The 19,345-nt window shown below is 50.9% G+C and overlaps 1 protein-coding gene across 3 annotated transcripts in view; it reads left to right on the forward strand.

Moving 5' to 3' along the window:
* Positions 1–4,142: 4,142 nt before the first annotated feature.
* Positions 4,143–19,345, forward strand: part of LOC147717478 (uncharacterized) — a 136,935-nt gene continuing 121,732 nt past the window's right edge. For all 3 annotated transcript variants that reach the window (XM_086924291.1, XM_086924293.1, XM_086924292.1), the window contains exons 1-2: positions 4,143–4,230; positions 12,583–12,737. The gene's annotated coding sequence lies outside the window, so the exon portion shown is untranslated. The remainder of the gene's footprint in view (positions 4,231–12,582; positions 12,738–19,345) is intronic.

Consider the following 19,345-nt stretch of genomic DNA (forward strand, 5'->3'; position numbering starts at 1 on the left):
GGCCCTGTACAGCTATTTTAAGGAGGTGCACTTTTCATTCACATCATACTTGTAACAAACATTAACATGGCAATATATTATTATTTTTGAAAAGCGTATAGAGAATATGTTTTTATTAAGTATCACTAAAAGGCAAGGCAGGAATAGCAGAAGCATCACTGCAAGCTTTTCTATCACAAAAAAGCAACTTGACTAATTGAAGCGTGAGTGGCAGTGTGTCTTTGTGTGAGTGTGACAGAGTACAAATGTACGAAAGAGGGCAAGAAATTTGGTGAGAATGTGTGTGAGAGAGAATGTGTGTGTGTGTGTGAGTATATGTTTGTTAAACATTCATGTGTGATGGTGGTCTGGCATACTTGCGCTTATTCTTACCTTATGAACAAGGGCACTAACAGCATATGGATGGGGGTGTTACCTAAGGCAAACTGCAGGCTCTGACATACTTCTATGAAGACACCATCATTGGCTGTGGGCACTCAAATTGCCTAACTGAGAAAGACGCTAATCCAGTCATACCCAGAAGCAGGGACACAGAACACACACCACCACATCCGGCCGAAGGCCCTGACAGGATGCAGGTAATTCTTAGTAAATGGGGTGGATCCGCAGCAAAATGTTGGAACTGATATTTGAAGTAACTCTTGTCATAAGATTTCCTGTACTCATTGTACGGGGGTGTCAATGGCAAAATGCTGACCCTGGTATAATGGAGGGAAATTTTAGAGGTACCCATGACCGTGGCTGAAGTATCCATGGCAAATTTCTGGCACTGTCATATTGAATGTACTCCTTGGCAGAAGGGGCTCACCCTTGAAAAATGATGACCTTAGTATATAGTATGGGTAATTTATGACTTAAAGACATTTTAATAAAAAGAGATCTACTCCTAGGAAAGGCCAGGCTTCCCTGGAGCACCATGAAAGTACTCGAATATTCATGAATTCCCTATAAAGGTTTGTAGTGTTTTTAGAAATTTGATCCTAAAAATTTTAAAACATTCTCAGGGGAGTCTACTCTACCATAAATCATCTACAAGAAATATGTTAAATTATTTTGCTTGCTGGAATTTGATGGGAAGTATCATACCACTAAACTTATATAGATATGTTTCCTCATATAATGGCTATAAGGTTAGCTCTGACCCCATATCTGGAAATGCTTGTCCTGCCCAATTGCTGGGAGCAGGACTGGCTTTAGGGTGGTGTGAGCGGTGCAGCCGCACCTGGCATTGACTTTAGTGTGGGGGCGCCGTGTTTAAAAACAATTTGTGGTTTAAAAGCACATGAACTTCCTTGTGCATCAGAAAGATTTCAGGCAACAAACAATAAAAATGTCAAGATAACTCTAGTGATTAATGTTCCTACTAGCGAGAGTTCGGAATTTTGTCTATGGGAAGTTTTAGCTCATTGTAAAGTAGTGCGGCTGGTTAATGTGCCTGCTGTAAAGAAAGTGTACCATGCAGAACTGAGTGTGAGTGAACTATGAGTAGCAATGTAAAAAAAAAACCTTGATTTTTCACATATGGTCTAATTACTTTGTGAATATAAATACCAATAAAGCATACTTGCAAACTGTGACTACATGCCTGTCTTTCACAATATTTCACTTCAAAACTATGTGATTGTATTCAACGTGCGTACTGGAAAATCTATTACTGGAAATTCTATAAGGTTGTCCCTGTAACCCTTCCCCCCCCCCCCCCTCGAAATGCTGTGTCTCTTACACCCCTGGAAGAGGCCTTAATATTGCCCTTAGGGTGACAATATCTGAATTGCATCTAAAGTCGTGAACGCCACAACCATCAACAAGTTAATACTGTAGAGTAATAATCCGGAATCAGCTTGAAGGTGCAAGTCATGTATTAAGTTCATAATACAACACACCCTGAGCAGGAGTGCTCAGTAAGGCTAGCAAACAGGAAAACATTAACTGACAACTCAACTCACAGGGGAACTGTCACCGTAGAACGTCCAGCCGTGAGCATTCCAGCTGGTGACATCACTGTCGCGCGCAAGGGATAGAGCGCGCAGGGAAGAGGGGGAAGAGAGGGAGGGGAGAAGGAAAAGGGGAAGAAGAGAACACAACAAACACACAAAGGCATCGAAAGATCACACATAACATGGAAATGTCACGCATAAGCAAACTTGACCAGTGAAAGAAGTGGGCGGGAACGGCAGGGCACGGCGTGCCCCTACTGCTCTCATTTAACAGATTCTGTTCCCCTACTTTTTTAGTTTAAAAGTGCGTCCCAGGACGCCAGAAATAGCCAAGATCTATAGATAAGGCTTGGAGTTCGTGGCAGTTCGGGGAGGCGGGACAGGCAGAGAAGGAAAAGGACTCTGTTTTTTCTTTCCTTCCCAGAGAAGACAAGGGCTGATCTGACATCATAGTGTGAAGCTGAAGAGGAACGGAGCAAGCACTCGCCATGACGTTGTGTTTTCGCTGTAAGCCCCGTCCTTTTCAGACTGGGGGGCGTGTGTTTTTAAAGAAACGAACAAAAACACGCCCCTCAATCCGAAAAGGACGAGGCTTACAGTGAAAACACAACGCAAAGGATACCAGCAGACACCAGGAGAAAGAGACATGCTCAGACAGGGTCAGGAAGAGGAATTTGTGTGACGACCATCCCCATGGCATTTATTTACTATAATGCACCTGGGAAGCAGGGGGGCGCAACTGCGCTCTTGGGGGCCCCCTAGTCGCGTACAGTCTAAAATGCCTCACTCAGAGTGGCCCCCACCGCCGAGCTCACACCAGTCCACAAGCACTGCCGAAAAATCTCTCAGTCAAAGTAAAGACATGCATCCGCGCCGTAGTGTAAGCGGGAGTGCAGCGGGGGATTCCTCTGGCTGTTCTTGAGAGTGAAGGCGGGAGCCACGCAGGCGGGGTGGTGGGGGTGTCTCGCTCCTGGGGGGATTTCTAGATGAAGTGCTTCTCACGTGTGGAGCGCTGACTACTCGAGATGGAGATGCCAACGCCAGGCCACTGAAGCAGGGCTGGGAAAAAGCGAGAGGGGGTGACGGAGAGTGGGGGTGGGGGCACAGAGGTGGGTGAGGGAGGAGGCCGAGGAGACTGCGGTGCGAGAGCAGGACGGCCGCCGCCTCTCCTCACTTCTGCGGGGAGGAGGGGCCGTGACTCGGCACACACTGCGCCCGTCCGTGGGAGACTGCATGAGTAATGCCCCGCCACCTCGTAACCGCTTCCGAGTTACACCCCCAGCTCCCGGCAGAGCAGCAAACACTGAGTCAAGCAAAAAACCCCAGCAGACCTACAGCGCAACGTGGAAATGTACACGTGTAACACATTTACAACAAATGGTTTTTAGTTCTGGCTTGCGTTACGTGGATTCTCGTAGATTACTAATACGCAAGGGATGTAGCATTGATTACCTCTGAAAACAATAGGACCACGCCATGAAGGCTACTGCTCGGCCGCCATCTTCGGAGGAATGACAAAAACACGCCTTGCAGAAAAAAAAAGCAACCGCCCACCGCCGCAATTACGTTTTAAAAGGGGTGGAGAGGGAAAAAAAATTGCCGGAACGCCCACGAATCGCCTCGGACAAAGACGGACAGATCTCTCTTCCAATGGCTACCCTCCATTTATGGAGCTAGCCAATGGAAGAGAGAGGCGGGACAAAGCCACATACTGTTCTAACATAAGATTTCGCCTGGGCGGACGCTGCTGCGCAGCGGATGCCAGGCGAAACCTAAAAATTAGAATGATTTGCTCTTTCTGGCCACACCTCTGACTCTGCCCATTGACCCAAGCCTCAGGTTATTCCCGCCCCCTGATCTCCGCCCACAGTTCCCCTACTTTTTTTTCCCCCACTTCGACCACTGAACTTGACAGATATTTTGAGAGACCAGGAGTGGTATGCTTTTGTAGCTGTCAGTTTCAGCGGTTCAGCTCGGCGCATGACTGCTTCCGCCTGTTCTCGATGGAACAGGCAAAGACAAGCTACACGTCAGAGGCGGAACTAAATCGAGACCGCGTACAGCCAATTGCGCATGAGGAGGGCGGAGCATCGGGGGGTCGCACAGGAGCAGGGGTGAAAAAATTCCAAAGGATAAGAACTGTACATCGACGGACCGCCTCTAACAGCTGTTGAGAGAGGCAGGACTTTCAGCCAACCAGAAGCGAAACAACACCAGCACGTGGACTCCCAGTCGTCTGGAGGCGGGGAAAGCGACCAGGAAACGGCCGAGGCGCATGGAGGTGTTATTAAAGGTACAGGGGCACCCGAGGGCAGGTTACGAAGTGGAGGCGGGGTCTGCAAGGGATTGGGTTGATTTCATGCCCCTATGGCACCCCCTTGCTCTGGGAAGTCTGCGAGTGGCATGACAGTGGAGAGCGGTGTTTGGTAGCATCGGGCCGCCCCTGTCCTTTGCATCCTAGAAACTGTATTAATTATTCCATCCATTGACAAGTACCAGAATGTACTTTCCTTGGAGTAGAGCGGGCTAGGCTGTGCTTGGCATAATGTCACACGTATTTATAGCTTAGTTTGGAAAGTGGCTAGACACATGTTCCACTAAGTACGAAGGCACGATGGGGAAATTATTGCGCCAGGCCTGGGTAGAAGCGAGGGTTAGGGGGAGTAGGAGGTGTCAAAATCGGGAGGAAATGCTCCGGGTATGTAAGACATGAGTCGAGTTAGTAATAACACGAGTTTAGGCGATGGTGCAAGATGAGCATTGCACAGGCCAGATAATACAAAAGAAGATGCCTCAAACAGCTAATACAAATCTTTACCTTCCACCGACCGTACAGAGAAACTGTCATTTACTGAGGAGAAAAGCACACAATCCATACAACACATCGGGAACTCTCATGTTTTCCAACCCCATGCATTAGTAGCTCATATAGTCTAGGATTTTCGGGAACTTGTAGTCCTGAATGCATAACGCAGACCTGCCAGCCGACACTTCGTCACTATTTGTCACATGTCATCTCCTTTCACACGGGAACCTGCTAAAGCGCTGATATCACAGTGTTTATACAAAGAGCTGTACACCCCAACAGAGAGCGGGTTTCCAGGGCATTATGTGGAAGTTTTTCACAGCTGCCATGCATCAGGGATTTTACACCGTCCCCAGCATATCAGCAGCAGCCTTAGAAACATTTGTAATTTTTTTGGGGCGGAGAGACTGGTCTGCTTAGGTAGGGCTGGGCTGTAAGTCCCATCTCCCGCCATGCCCCTCATCATGCAAACTTTGCATAATTTGCCTTAGGTTAATTATATAAAGTTTTGGCCAATGTATACGCAATTATGAGTAATTATAATATTTTTTGGGGAACAATTTTGATTGATTTTACAAGGGTTCAAGTGACCTGAAGCAAACATTTTCTGCAGACATAGGTTCAATGTAATCACAACCCCCCATTTTTCACTGAAACTCCCAGAGTTATAAAAAAAACATTATAGCTTAACCTTGGTATTAACCTATCAATCAATCAATCAATCATGACATTTGTATAGCGCACTACTCACCCGGAAGGGTCTCAAGGCGCTGGGGGAGAGGGGTTCGTTACTGCTCGAAAAGCCAGGTCTTGAGTTGCTTCCTGAAGGAGAGATGGTCCTGGTTTAGCCGAAAATGGATGGGGAGGGAGTTCCATGTCTTGGCTGCCAGGTAGGAGAAGGATCTTCCTCTGGCGGTGGCTCTGCGGATGCGTGGAACGGGGGCGAGGGCGAGGCTGGTCGATCGTAGCTGGCGGGTGGGCGTGTAGAAGGTCAGGCGGTTGTTGAGGTACTTGGGGCCAGGTCGTGGAGGGCCTTGTGGGTGAGGAGTCTGAACGTGATCCTCTTGCTGACGGGGAGCCAGTGCAGGTCTCTCAGGTGGCCGGATATGTGGCTGTGTCGGGGGATGCGGAGGCGTTCTGGATGCGTTGGACTCTTTTCTGAATTTTGGCTGTGGCTCCGGCGTAGAGTGTGTTTCCATAGTCCAGTCGGCTGGTGACTAGTGCCTGGGTGACCATCTTCCTGGTTTCGGTGGGGATCCATCGGAAGATCTTTCGGAGCATGCGCAGGGTGTTGAAGCACGATGATGAGACGGCGTTGACTTGTCAGGTCATCGAGGGGGAGGAGTCCAGGATGAAGCCCAGGTTGCGTGTGTGGTCCGTTGGCTTGGGAGTGGTGTCCAGGGCAGGGGGCCACCAGGAGTCATCCCAGGCAGAGGGTGATGACCCCAGGATGAGGACTTCCGTCTTGTCTGAGTTCAGTTTCAGGCAGCTGTTCTTCATCCACTCGGTGACGTCTTTCATCCCTTCGTGTAGGCTGGTTCTGGCGGCGGCGGTGTCGTTGGTGAGGGAGAGGATCAGCTGGGTGTCGTCGGCGTAGGAGATGATGTTGAGGTTGTGTTGCTGTGCGATGGCTGCGAGGGGGCTCATGTAGATGTTGAAGAGGGTGGGGCTGAGCGATGATCCCTGTGGTACGCCGCAGATGACTTCGGTGGCCTCGGATCTGAACGGGGGAGGCGGACTCTCTGGGTTCTTACGGCGAGGAACAAGATGATCCACTCCAGTGCCTTCTCTTGGATTCTGATGTTGCGGAGGCGCTGCACCAGGGTGCGGTGGCAGACAGTGTCGAACGCTGCGGAGAGGTCCAGGAGGATGAGGGCCGCTGTCTCCCTGTTGTCGAGCAGGGATCTGATGTCGTCAGTGGCTGCGATGAGGGCGGTCTCGATGCTGTGGTTGGCTCGGAAACCGGACTGCAAGTGGTCGAGGGATCCGTTCGTCTAGAGGAAGGCGGCAAGCTGTCTGTTGACGGTCTTCTCGATGACTTTGGCAGGAAAAGGGAGGAGCGAGATGGGGCGGAAGTTCTTGAGGTCGGTGGGGTCCGCTGTTGGTTTCTTCAGGAGGGTGCTGAGCTCGGCGTGCTTCCAGCTTTCCGGGAAGGTGGCGGTGTTGAAGGAGGCGTTGATGATGTCCCGGATATGGGGTGCGATGATGGAGTCGGCTTTGTTGAAGACGTGGTGGGGCAGGGGTCGGTTGGGGATCCGGAGTGGATGGTGTTCATCGTGCGGGTGGTGTCTTTGGTGCTGACCGGGGTCCAGGCGCAGAGGGTGGTGGTGGGGGGCGTTGGTTCGGTGGTTGGGTTTGTGGTTGGTGCGCCAAAGCTGTTGTGTATTTCGGCGATCTTGCAGTGGAAGAACGAGGCGAGTGAGTCGCAGAGGTCTTGGAAGGGAGTGATGTTGTTGTTTCCGGCGCTGGGGTTGGAGAGCTCTTTCACGATGCTGAAGAGTTCCTTGCTGTTGTGGGCGTTGTTGTCCAGTCGTTCTTTGAATGCTGTCTTCTTGGTGGTGCGGATCAGCTGGTGGTGTTTGCGGGTGGCGTGCTTGAGGGCAGTATTGTTGACTGTGGTCTGGTCATTGCGCCAGGCTTTCTCGAGAGTGCGGCAGTTCTTCTTGGAGTTCTTAAGTTCGTCGGTGAACCAAGAGGCTTTCTTGCTGCCGTGTCTGCTGGGAGGGGTCTTCAGTGGTGCGAGGTCGTCTGCGCAGTTAGTGATCCACTGTGTGAGGTTGCTGGCTGCTTTGTTGTGGTCCGTTGCGCTGGCGGGAGGGTTCTGGCTGAGGGAGGTGGTGGGCTGGTCGACGGTGATCTTGTTCCAGCTCCTGCGAGGAACCTGTTGCGGGTGGTGGTGGGTCGTGGTCCTTCTGAAGCTGAAGTGGACGCAGCTGTGGTCAGTCCAATGAAGTCCGGTGGAGTGGCTGAAGGCGATGTACTTGCTGGAGGAGAAGACTGGGTCAAGCGTGTGGACGGCGTAGTGGCTGGGGGTGTTCACCAGTTGTTTGAGTCCGAGGTTGGTGAGGTTGTCCAGCAGGGTGGTGGTGTTGCTGTCCTTGTTGTTCTCCAGGTGGATGTTGAGGTCCCTTAAGAGGATGTAGTCAGCGGAGGGGAGGGCGTGCGGGCTGATGAAGTCTGTGATGTCTTCGCTGAATTGTGTGTGTGGTCCCAGGGGTCTGTAGATGAGGGTGCCTCTGAGTGTGGTCTTGGGGTCGGTGTGTATCTGGAAGTGGAGGTGTTCGTCGGCGGTGAAGATGTCGTCGGAGCTGGCCGTGATGCGGATGGTGATCTTGTGTACGATGGCGATGCCTCCTCCAGTCTGGTTGACGCGGTTCCTCCGGGTGATCTTGTATCCGTCCGGGATGGCGATGTCGGGCGCTGAGTAGGCGTTCATCCAGGTTTCCGTGAGGAAGGCGACGTCTGGTGATGTTGTGTCGAGCAGGTTCGACGGCGTACGTGGACGGAGCTGGTGTTGAGCAGGATGCATTTGAGGTGATTGCTGCTGGTGCTCGGCTTGGTGGGTGCGGTGCCGGTCCGGAGGTAGGTGAATTTGCAGGCTTTGGCAGGTGAAGGGTCCGTGGGTGCGTTTCGGGGTGGCTCGGTAGCAGGCGGGGGTTCGGCCGTCGTTGAGTGCGTTGAGGGTGGCGGCATCGTAGGTCCGTCGTGTGGTCTGGCGTCGACGGGAACCAGGGGTCCTGGCGCTGGGCGCGGTCCACGCGCGAACGGGCGCAGACGGGCTTGCATTTGGCGCGCCTTCGGCGCACAATCGGTGCATCCGCTGCACGGTCGCTCTGGGGGCATCATATAACATACAGTGTCTCGGCATATGTCACAATTAAATGTATGATCCACAGCGACATTTTCGTGTCCTGTTTAGTAAACAAGTATTACTATTTTACAGTGTTCTGATTGCCATGCCTTTGAATGGGCCCTCCGCGACTTCATGTATTTTCATGGGGATTCCTCTGTATGATGCCCACCTGCTCCAAATCTTAGTATGTTTTAGGGGGCAACCCCTAGCCACAAAAATTGGGAATTCTAAGTCCATTGCATGAACCATGCCTGCTTTCGAGATCGATAGTCGGGAAGCATTTCCTGCTTTCTATTGTTGAGCAATTTCTCGTTTAGCCAAGGTCAGACCTAAGAATAGTAGATGTGGTTTTTACCTGTTTCCACCTCTTTCCACTGATCCCATCCTTGCTATGTATCATTGTGAATTTGGAGGATCTCAGATGTTTCCATGCTAATACCTCTCCGAAACATGCCAGTACCCCACGCCTGTCGTGGACTAGAATAGGACAGGCCCAGGCCATGTGTAGAACTGTGCCCTCCGCCAATTGCCATCGGAGGCAGTGAGGTGATGCAATCAGTCCAGCTTTCCACAGTCTTTGTCGAGTGAAGTAAACCCTATGCAGATACTTGAACTGAATGTATTGTAGTCCAGTTTAGATAGCTGCCTCTCATGGGGATTGCCGGACATCCAGGTGGCGCACAAGGAGTCAGTATTAGTGGGGCTATTAGTCTCTAATGTTTGGTATATTTTAGATACCATGTGTTACCCAAGATCTCCCATAATAAGTTTACCCTCTAAGGGGCTAAATTCTGGTAGGTCCATCAGGTCTTTAATGTAAAGGAGGAGGGCGTGCCGCAGCTGTAGATATTTATAAAATTGAGAATAGGACATGAAAAACTCCCTGTGTAAGGTCCCCCTAGAGTGGAGATGCCTATCCGGTCCCAGCCCAGGAATCCCTGAAGGTTCGCTATTTGTGGGAGGAGACGATTTCGCCACAATGGGGTTTCTCATGTGAGACGCACATAACCAGTCCATTTGGCGTAGAGTTTGCCTTCAAGTCATAACCACACATTTCGTCCCCCGGTGAAGATCCTTGGGGTAGGTCCTACTATATATAAGATAATATGTGGAGGATTATCCCAATATCCACTGTTCAACTCTAAATGCTGGGTCTTCTTTGGACCCATACCACTATTCATTTAATTCTTGAAGATGTGCTGCTGCATGATATGATTTTATGTCGGCTGTAGCAATGCCCCCACAATAGGTGGATTGCATACAAGTGCGTAGGGTGACCCTGACAGTACCAACACCCTACATGAAATCTGCAGTGATTGTGTTTATCTGACGAAACCATGATATTGGAATAGGATATGGATATGACTGAAGTTGGTATAATAGACATGGTAGGGCCACCATCTAAAAATTGGCTGATCTACTATAAAGCAATAAGGGGAGTGTCAACCACTTCTTCACCTCGATTTTAACCTTCTCAGTTGGTAACTCTATATTATTGTACCAGGACAAGGCCTGGTTATCTGTTATATGCACAACTAGATAGATGAAGCCATGTGTCACTGCTGTAAGACCCTCTGCCCATCGACCACTTCCAATAGATCCTCTAATAAGCCAGAGTAATGATTTGGAGGCGTTCATATAGAGACCCGGAGTATCACTGAATATGCGTTTCACCTGGAGTATTCTGGGGCCCGATCTAAGGGGATCAGTTAAGAAAAAACTGGATGTCTTCGCCATATAATGCAATACGATTGGAAATCTCGGGAGTCCACTCGAAGCCTCGTATGAGTGCGTCTTTTCTGACCCAGACAGCGAGGGGCTCTATGTCAAGAGCAAATAATAGGGGGGATAAAGGACACCGCTGATGTGTTCCGCGTTGTATTGAAAATTGTGCAGACGAGGCTCCCATCACCCAAATGGAGGCAGTGAGCTCAGTATATATTAGTCTCACCAGAGCAATATATCTGGGGCCCATATTGAGATGATGTAATCACGTGAACATATATGCCCAGATGACAGAGTCAAAGGCTTTGTCAGTATCAACAAGGAGGAGGGCAGATGGTCTCTTCAGTCTATTGACTACGGTAATCACGTTGTTCACACGGCATATGTTGTGGCGGGTAGAACTATGTGGCTTAAAGCCGGCGTGCTCGGGGTGGATTAAATCTGACAGATGTGGTTTTAGCCTATTTGCAAGAACCTTGACAAAGATTTTGGTTTCAATATTTACAAGGAAGATTGGGCGATATGATGAATATAATTCTGGTGGTTGCCCCGGTTTTAGGAAGACCACGATTTTTGCGTGCCTCCAATTCGGAGGCCGACATTTGTTCTCGAGGGCTTCATTAAGAGTTGCAAGGTATTGAGAACCGAAGATTGTTGTGTGCATTTTAAAGAATTCAATAAGGAATCCATTCGGTCCAGGGGATTTACCTGATGCCTTGTCTACTGTGGCTGCAACAAATTTATCCTGGGTGATGGGTGAGTCCAGCGCATCCTGTGTGACTGGGGACAGTGCTCGAGGCGGGAGGTCTCGGAAGAAGTCCTCTTTTTGGGATGCAGTTAGGACTTCGTACTTAGTATAGAGGGTGCAATAGTACTCAGCAAAGGTTGAGCTATGCATGTAGGGTCGGTGATTGCTTCTCCAGTATGTGAAGTAAAGGTGGGTAGTTGGACTGATTTCAGAGTACTTTGGCAGAACCTAGGTAGTAGTTTCTCAGACTTATCCCCAATTGGTGTGTCCTGCTTTGCATGGCTTGCCATATGCGTTTGGCCTCGTCTAATTAAATGCTTTGGTATTCCCATTGTAATGCGCCTAATTGTTGATGAGCATGGTCTCCTGTTGGTTCTATGATCTGTGAATCGGTTTGTATGATCGGGCTTCAAGCTGTGTTAATATTGTTCTTTTTTCCTGTTTTGCGGCAGTATTGTGGCTTATATCGAAGCCGCGATTGGTAGGCTTCATGGCCTCTTATAAGATCGTGGCAGAACTAGCTGTGTCCTCATTTAAGAGGAAGTAGTCTGTCAGGGTTTAATGAAGGTTATTTTTGTAGCTCAGATTGCGTAAGTGCCTGGTTGATAGGTCCCAGTGCATTGGGGATCGCCAGGTACCTATTTCAAGTTGTAATTGGTCAGGGGAGTGGTCCAATAACCCTCTAGGTAAGATGTCTGCTCCTTTCAACCAGTGTATGTGTTCTCGAGGGATAAATATGTAATCAATTCCGGAAAATGATCCATGTACAGGCGTAAAATACATTTAGCCAGTAACATCAGGATGTAGCACACGCCACGTGTCAGTCCAGCCCAGCGCATCTACTAAGGGTACCACCCGGGATTCCTTGGGCGTATAAAGTGTGGTAGTGGGTCGGCACCTGTTGAGGTTTGAATTCATGACATCATTCCAATCCCCACCTATTACGGCTAGGATATCTGGTATTGAGCTCCAAAGATCAATGATTCTTTCAGTAATCGTATGGCTAAGTGGCGGTGGGCATATACAATACCCAGAACTATCTGTTCTCCATTGATCACATCCTGTATAATTAAAAATCTGCCAAAGGTATCGGCCCTTTTGTGTATGTGTGTGAAGGATAATTGGGAATGAATCAGGATAGCTGCCCCCCTAGAGCCTCTGGTGAAACCGGAATGGAATACAAGTATATAGCCAAAGTGGGGCAGGCATGGCGCCTTGGAACCTAGCTAATGTGTTTCTTGTAACAATAGGATGTCTGCCCCCAGGCGCATCGTGTGTCTAAGCACAGCCCCCTGCTTAATCTTGTCTAATAGACCTCTAACATTCCAAGTGACTACCTTAACTGTCCCCATATGGTTTATAGTATTGGTGTGTGTTGTCATGCGATGGGATGGCCAGAACTGCGAGGTCTAGAGCGCCAATTTCTATGAATACGTACCTTGCACATACACTGTAAAACCATAAAATAGAACTTTTAAAAACTGTAACTTCTTTTCCCCTTCCCCCTCTTTAGCCCACCCCAATACCTCAAAAAACAATGAAGAATCTGTCGCGGAATGTGAGCAGCGTCCACCCCAACTGAAGATGAAGGCTGAAACAGTCCAAAAGAACCCTAGCTGTCGCATCCCTAACCAATGACTTAAGTCATCTGCAACAGTTAGTTCTCAGGTACTTACTTCATGCCTGTGAAAGTCAATGTTTGTCAGACTCCATTGTTCATTTCTGGATATAAAATCAGCTGTCTATTGAAGGATGAACATGTGTCATTTGCCCAGTGCCTTTTTTTGTTGTTGTTGCAATAGGATCGCAAGGTGTATCGCGACCTGTGTCGTCGCTTGTTCTTGTTACTTTGGTCTTGGTGCATACGCGGATCCCCTGAGGAGGAATCATAGTCACGGGGTGGTGTTGTGTGGGATTTGACTAATCGACGTTCATTTGTCCACTGGAAGACGTCCTCTGGAGTATTGAAAAATATGGTGCTGTTTTTATAACTGATCTGAGTCGGGCAGGGAAAAGTAACATGTAAGGCATTTGTAGTTCTCGAAGACACGCTTTCCCCGCAAAGGACTGTCTCTGCTTTTCAACAAGGTTGGTGTAGACTGGAAAGATCATGATAGAATGGGCATTATATGTAAGGGACTTCTGCACCCGAGCCATAAGATGCGTCTCAATCATGATAGTTCAGTATCCGTATGATCACAGGCTAAGGACGAGCACTTGGCGGCAGCCAAGTGGCAAGGGCCCGGTGAACACACTCCAAAATGAAGCACAGGGATAGCTTTCCATCGGGGATCCAGGACTGAAGCCAGTGTTCGAGGAATTCACACATGTCGGTGCCCTCACACCCCTCGGGAAATCCCACAAAGCGTAGATTATTGCGGCATGCTCTTCCCACAACATCCTCGACACGTGTGGCAAGGCCCCAAGCAAGCGTTTCAAGAGTCGTGACACGTTTTTGCAAAGTATTTATTGTATTCTCTGTTCTGGAGATCCATGTCTCAGGCTGTGTTACTCGGTCTGCAACATTCCGTAAATCCTGTCAGCTCCCACAGCACCTATTCTAATGTCAAGCATATCTCGGGACTGCGTAATCCTGGCTAGGATTGCGGCTGAGTCTGTGCCTAGGTGGGCTTATATTTTAAAGTTTTGGTGCTTGCACTACTGCTTGTGAATTTGTCCATTGTGCTCTGTTTCGATGCAGGACCAGACGTCAATCCCCTGGACATATTAGCGCAAATGGTGGACCATCCAGCCGTAAGTATTGAAATTTCAAGCTCTGATAAAGTAGTAGAGCCCCAACGCTGAGGAAGTGCGTTATGGGGGGTATCAGGCGCTGAGGAGGGTCTCCCCCACCCACAAGCCACACTGGGGCTTGGCCCAGCTGTCTCCGCGGGCAAGGTACTACCCCCTCTTCTAACGGGCACTACCCTGCCTCAATTATGTTTCGCCATTGGCCAGGAGGTCCCACACCGGATGCTCACATCTGCATCGCAACTGATCCCCAAGAGCTATGACTTTAGAGGGGGGCCCCATAATTACCAGGTGAGCAAGGAGCCCCAGGTAAGTTGATGTATGTACTGTATCTGTCAGTATGGATTTCCTACCTGTATTAATGAGGCAATGGCCTTTGATATACTGTTTATAGTGTCTATGCCTGGGGGCCTCCGACACTTCATTTTGCCTCCTTTAGGCGAGCTGGCAGTATCTCTAAACCCAGAACGGGGCCCTCCTCGGCCCAGTCGCACCACACGTGGCACCAAGTTGGCGCTTTCAGGACACTCTGAGCCCGGCCCAACGCGGACCACTGGGCCTCAGTCACCACTTCGCCCACTGCTCCCAGCAATCAAGCAACGCTCACAGGGCCACACGCTGTCCCTGGCATGCCCTCTCAGCAGCGGCACCCACCAGGCCCGATGCGCCACGTTAACTCCTCCTGCACAGCCGTGCCACACCCGGCCTCACTGTCTCGATACAGGGGGGCCGTTCCAGGCCGAATGCAGCATCAACTCTCTAAACCACTTGACCCCAGCCCGACACCCACATCCGGCAGTCAACCACCTCTTCGTCAGGACCGGCCTCAGCCCGAGGGCACCCGACTTCAGCCTCGCCCGTCAGGTCTCCGCGCGGTGTCCACCACCGCAACATCTATCCCAGGCTCTGCCGTAACAGGTTCCGTCACAGCAAGGTAGGATTCACCGCTTCCTAGCTGCAATTTCAGATGCGATGTGTCCACGGGCACTAGCGGCGCTGATGGAGTTGACGTTTGGATTACTAGTGCTTGTAGCCCGCAGGATCATACAGAATATGTGGCGGCTACGGGAGCTGGACTAAGTCACGTCCACCATAATGGACCGCTTGACCACGCCCCCCCCCCCGAAGAGTAATTGTTTTAAATGCAAATTTGTTATTTTGTGCAATATTTTTTTCGCAAGGGTGCATTTTGCTTTTTAAAAAAGGGCAATCCAGCAAAAATACTGCAATCAACAGCCACTTGCATTCCGTTGTTCCTGTGTTTTCACTTTACATTTTTACAACGAATGGCATGTAATTAAATTAAGTGGCATTAGGACATAATTTCAGGAACAAGCGTAATGCGAAATTCACACAATTAAACCAGTGTAATTTAAATTTCATCGAGGCCTAATCCTTCCCTCCCACTCCGGACACTGCCTGGTATTCAGCCTCCTGATCGTTAACACTTCAAAAAGTTGTAAGGCCAGGCCTACATTTACAATACATCATTAATCACAAATTTCTTCCATTTGCCGGTGCTATTTGCAAACCCTACTTCTAGACCCCATTTAAACGTTCCCCACTCTGTTGGATTGAAGACAGTGCAAGTCTTCCTTTCTGTTTACAATAGATCGTCTAAATAAACACTTGTTGCGCTAGAGATCAGCTGCACACCATTGTCTGTTAAGCGATTTGGAAAAACCTTTCCTATTACACACTCTGCTCACAAGTTTGATGACACGCCACATTAGTGTAAAAGTGCTAATGGTTTTGTTTTTTTGTTCAAGTGTTTAAACAGAGAGCATGTGTTCATTCATAGTTTATAGATGCATATGTATACATATAAATATATTTATAGAAAGATTGGGTGTATAATGTGGATATTTCACATGCACCTAGCTGACTTGACCAATGAAAATAGATGTGAAATCTTTAACCCGCAGTCAGCTCCAAAGATAATATCGCGGTGTTCCATAGATTGCGACTTTGGGATTACAGGAACCTGGCCCTCCGGCCACCAACCGCTACAGCTCAGCTGACCTCCTCGCACTCTACCCCGGAAAGAACAACTGCCAGCTGTCTTCGCCGAACACCCCCCTTTGCCAGTTCCCCTGCTGACAATCCATCACAACCCTCCGCACCCCCACAACCGCCGCACCCACGCCAGCACCACTATAACCCTGAAATGCATCCTCCTCAACGTGCCCTCACTGTACAGACATGCTGTAGAGATCTGGGACCTCCTCTACACCCTCTTGCCAGATGTCGCCTTCTTCTCGGGTACTTGGACCAACTCCACTTCTCCCCCAGACATCGCCACCGCCATCCCTGATGGATACAAGATCCAGAGGAAGGACCACCCCAGCCGCCCAGTAGGAGGATTTGCCATCACACACAAGAGCTCCCTCCAACTCACCACCTCCAGCTTGAACGCCAGCCCGCCTGCCACCGAACACCTCCACTTCCAGATCCAGACTAGCCCCAGAACGACCCTACGAGGCACCCTCACCTACAGACCTCCCAGCCCGAACAACATTTACCACGACCATCGCAACCTCATCGCACCCAACTCCTTTGCCTCCAGTGACTACATATTCATCGGAGACCTCAACTTCCACCTCAACAACTTCAGCGACCCCAACTCCGCCACCCTCCTGGACAACCTCACCAACCTCAGACTGAAACAAATCATCACCACCCCGCCCACAAGGTAGGACAAAACCTTGACCCTATCTTCGCAGGACAACATCCACTTCAGCCACACCACCCAACCCCCCCGGGATGGATCACCACTGCGTACACTTCCACGTCGACAAACCCACTGCCCCCAAACCAGCACCCCGTCCTCCGCGAAGGAACTGGAGCAAAGTCACGAGGAGCAGCTCAACTCCACCCTCAACTGCGATTCCCCTCCTCGACCGACGACAACTTCGCAGCCAAAGAATTTCACCAACTGCGCAAACGAGCTTGCACCCCTACGGAACCCTGAAAGACAGCGCCCCTGCAAGGCCACCTGGTTCACCCCAAACCTCCAAGAATCCAGACGCACCTGCAGACTTCTCGAGAAGAATTGGAGAAACAGCAAATCCTCGGAACACCGCACCAACTATAAGAACGCCATGACAGAAGACCACCAACGCATCAGATCCACCAAAAGGACCTTCATACAGAACATGATCCTCACTAACTCCAGAAACTCAACAGTACTCTTCTGCATCATCCAGGAATTCACCAAACCCCCCAGTGAAATCACGAACATCACCCGCTCCCAGGACATCTGCAACAAGCTCAGCTCCTACTTCCATCTTAAAATGAAGGGCCTCTACGACAACTTCAATGACCAGACACCTGACTCCGAAACCTCTCCCTCCCCCAGCAACACCAGCCAGCCCACCGTCTCCTCCTGGACATCCGTCACCACCAAAGGCACCACTTCGACCATGAAAGGCTACACTCAGGAGCCCCCATGGACTCCTGCACATCTTCCACAGAGCAGCTGCCATAGCACTGGAACTAAGACGCATCATCAATGCCATCTTTGAGACCGGCATGTTCCCCGTTGACTGGAAATGCGCAGAAGTCAATTCCCCACTCATGCAGCCCTCAGCAGATCCCACAGACCTCAAGAACTACCAACCCATCTCCCTCCTCCCCTTTCCCGCCAAAGTCACTGAGAAGACCGCCAACACCCAACTAACAAAATTCATCGAAGAGAACTCCATCCTCAACCCCTCCCAATCCGTATTCAGCAGCAACCACAGCACCAAGACCGCCCTCCTCGCTGCCACAGTCGACAGCCACACTCTCCTCGACCAAGGACACAATGCGGCCCTGATCCTACTCGACCACTCTACAGCCTTTGACCCCGTCTCCCACCGCACACTCACCGCCAGACTCCACGACACCAGCATACAGGGAACTGCCCTCGAATGACTTTGCTCCTTCCTCACCGGCAGAACCCAAAGAATCAGACTCCCGCCCTTCCTCTCCAAACCCACAGAGATCAACTGCAGAGTACCCCAAGGATCATAACTCAGCCCCAAGCTTTTCAACATCTACATGTCCCCCCTCGCCACCATCTTCAGACAGCATGGACTTAGCATAGTATCCTACGCCGATGACACCCAGCTCACCCGCTCCCTCACCAAGGACCCCATCACCACCAGACTCAACTTCCAGGAAGGAATGAAGGACGTCGCATCCTGGATGAACAGCAGCTGCTTAAAGCTCAACTCCGAGAAGACAGAGGTCCTCGTACTCGTGCCCTCCCCCTCTGCATGGGACAACACCTGGTGGCCCACTGCCCTCTGCAGCCCCCCACCCCCACGGACCATGCCCGGAACCTCGGCATCTTACTCGACTCCTCCCTCTCCATGACCCGACAGGTCAACGCAGTTGCCTCCACCTGCTTCAACACCCTCCGCATCCTCCAGAAGACCTTCAAATGGATCCCCTGAATCAAGGAAGACTGTCACCAACGCACTCATAACCAGCAGACTGGACTACGGAAACACCCTCTACGCCCAGAGCAACATGCTCTTCTCCGCAAACTTAATAATTATAACAACAGGGGAGAGGAGAGAAATAGTGGATCCACAGGGCTGGTCGCTCCACACACCGCGCAGCTCCCTCTCTGAGTGCCGGGACCCCCGACCCCCCCCCGCTGCTGCCTCGCACAGGCGTGTGCCGGGACCGCCACTCTACCGGCTCACCTCCTGCTTTGTGCCCCTGAGCGCCTTAGCGGTACTTTCGCCCGTGTACAGCGTTTGTTGGTATTTCTGTTGACTGTTTTGTATTGACCTGTGCTTTTTTTCCCATTGTGCCTCCTGTGCCGCCCTCGTGTCCTCCCCGCCGCTTGTCCCCCTCCCCGCTCCCCGCCGCTGCTCCCCTGCAGCCCCGCCCAGCTTCACTAGTTTTTGCCGCCCATTGGCCCACCCCGCTCCCGCCTCCCAGCTGCCCCGCCCTCGCTCCGCCCCCCACTACGCCATTTATGGCGGAGTCCACGCGTACGCGCAGAGTGCTCGCGCAGCGGGCCCGCCGATTGCGCGCCGAAGGTGCGCCGAAGTTGCGCCAAAGGTAAGCCCGTCTGCGCCCGTCCGCGCCAGGACCGCGCCCAGTGCCAGGAACCCAGGCCCCGGCAGACCCCAGCCCGCCTGCCGGACGTACGACACCGCTACCCTCAACGCACTCAACGCCGGCCGACTCCCGGGCTGCTACCGAGCCACCCCGAGACGCACCCACGGACCCTTCTGCTGCAACTCCTGCAAGTTCACCTGCATCCGGACCAGCACTACTCCAGCACCAACCAAGACCAAGACGAGCAACAGCAGCAGCCACCTGAAATGCATCCTGCTCAACACCCGCTCCGTCCACAGGCACGCCATCGAGATCTGGAACCTGCTCGACACCACAGCCCCAGACGTCGCCTTCTTCACGGAAACCTGGATGAACGCCTCTTCAGTGCCCGACATCGCCATCGCTATCCCAGACGGCTACACGATCATCCGAAGGGACCGCATCAACCACACCGGAGGAGGCATCGC

This window comes from Lissotriton vulgaris, chromosome 5 (genome assembly GCF_964263255.1).
Source record: "Lissotriton vulgaris chromosome 5, aLisVul1.2, whole genome shotgun sequence".
NCBI classification, from domain to species: domain Eukaryota; kingdom Metazoa; phylum Chordata; class Amphibia; order Caudata; family Salamandridae; genus Lissotriton; species Lissotriton vulgaris.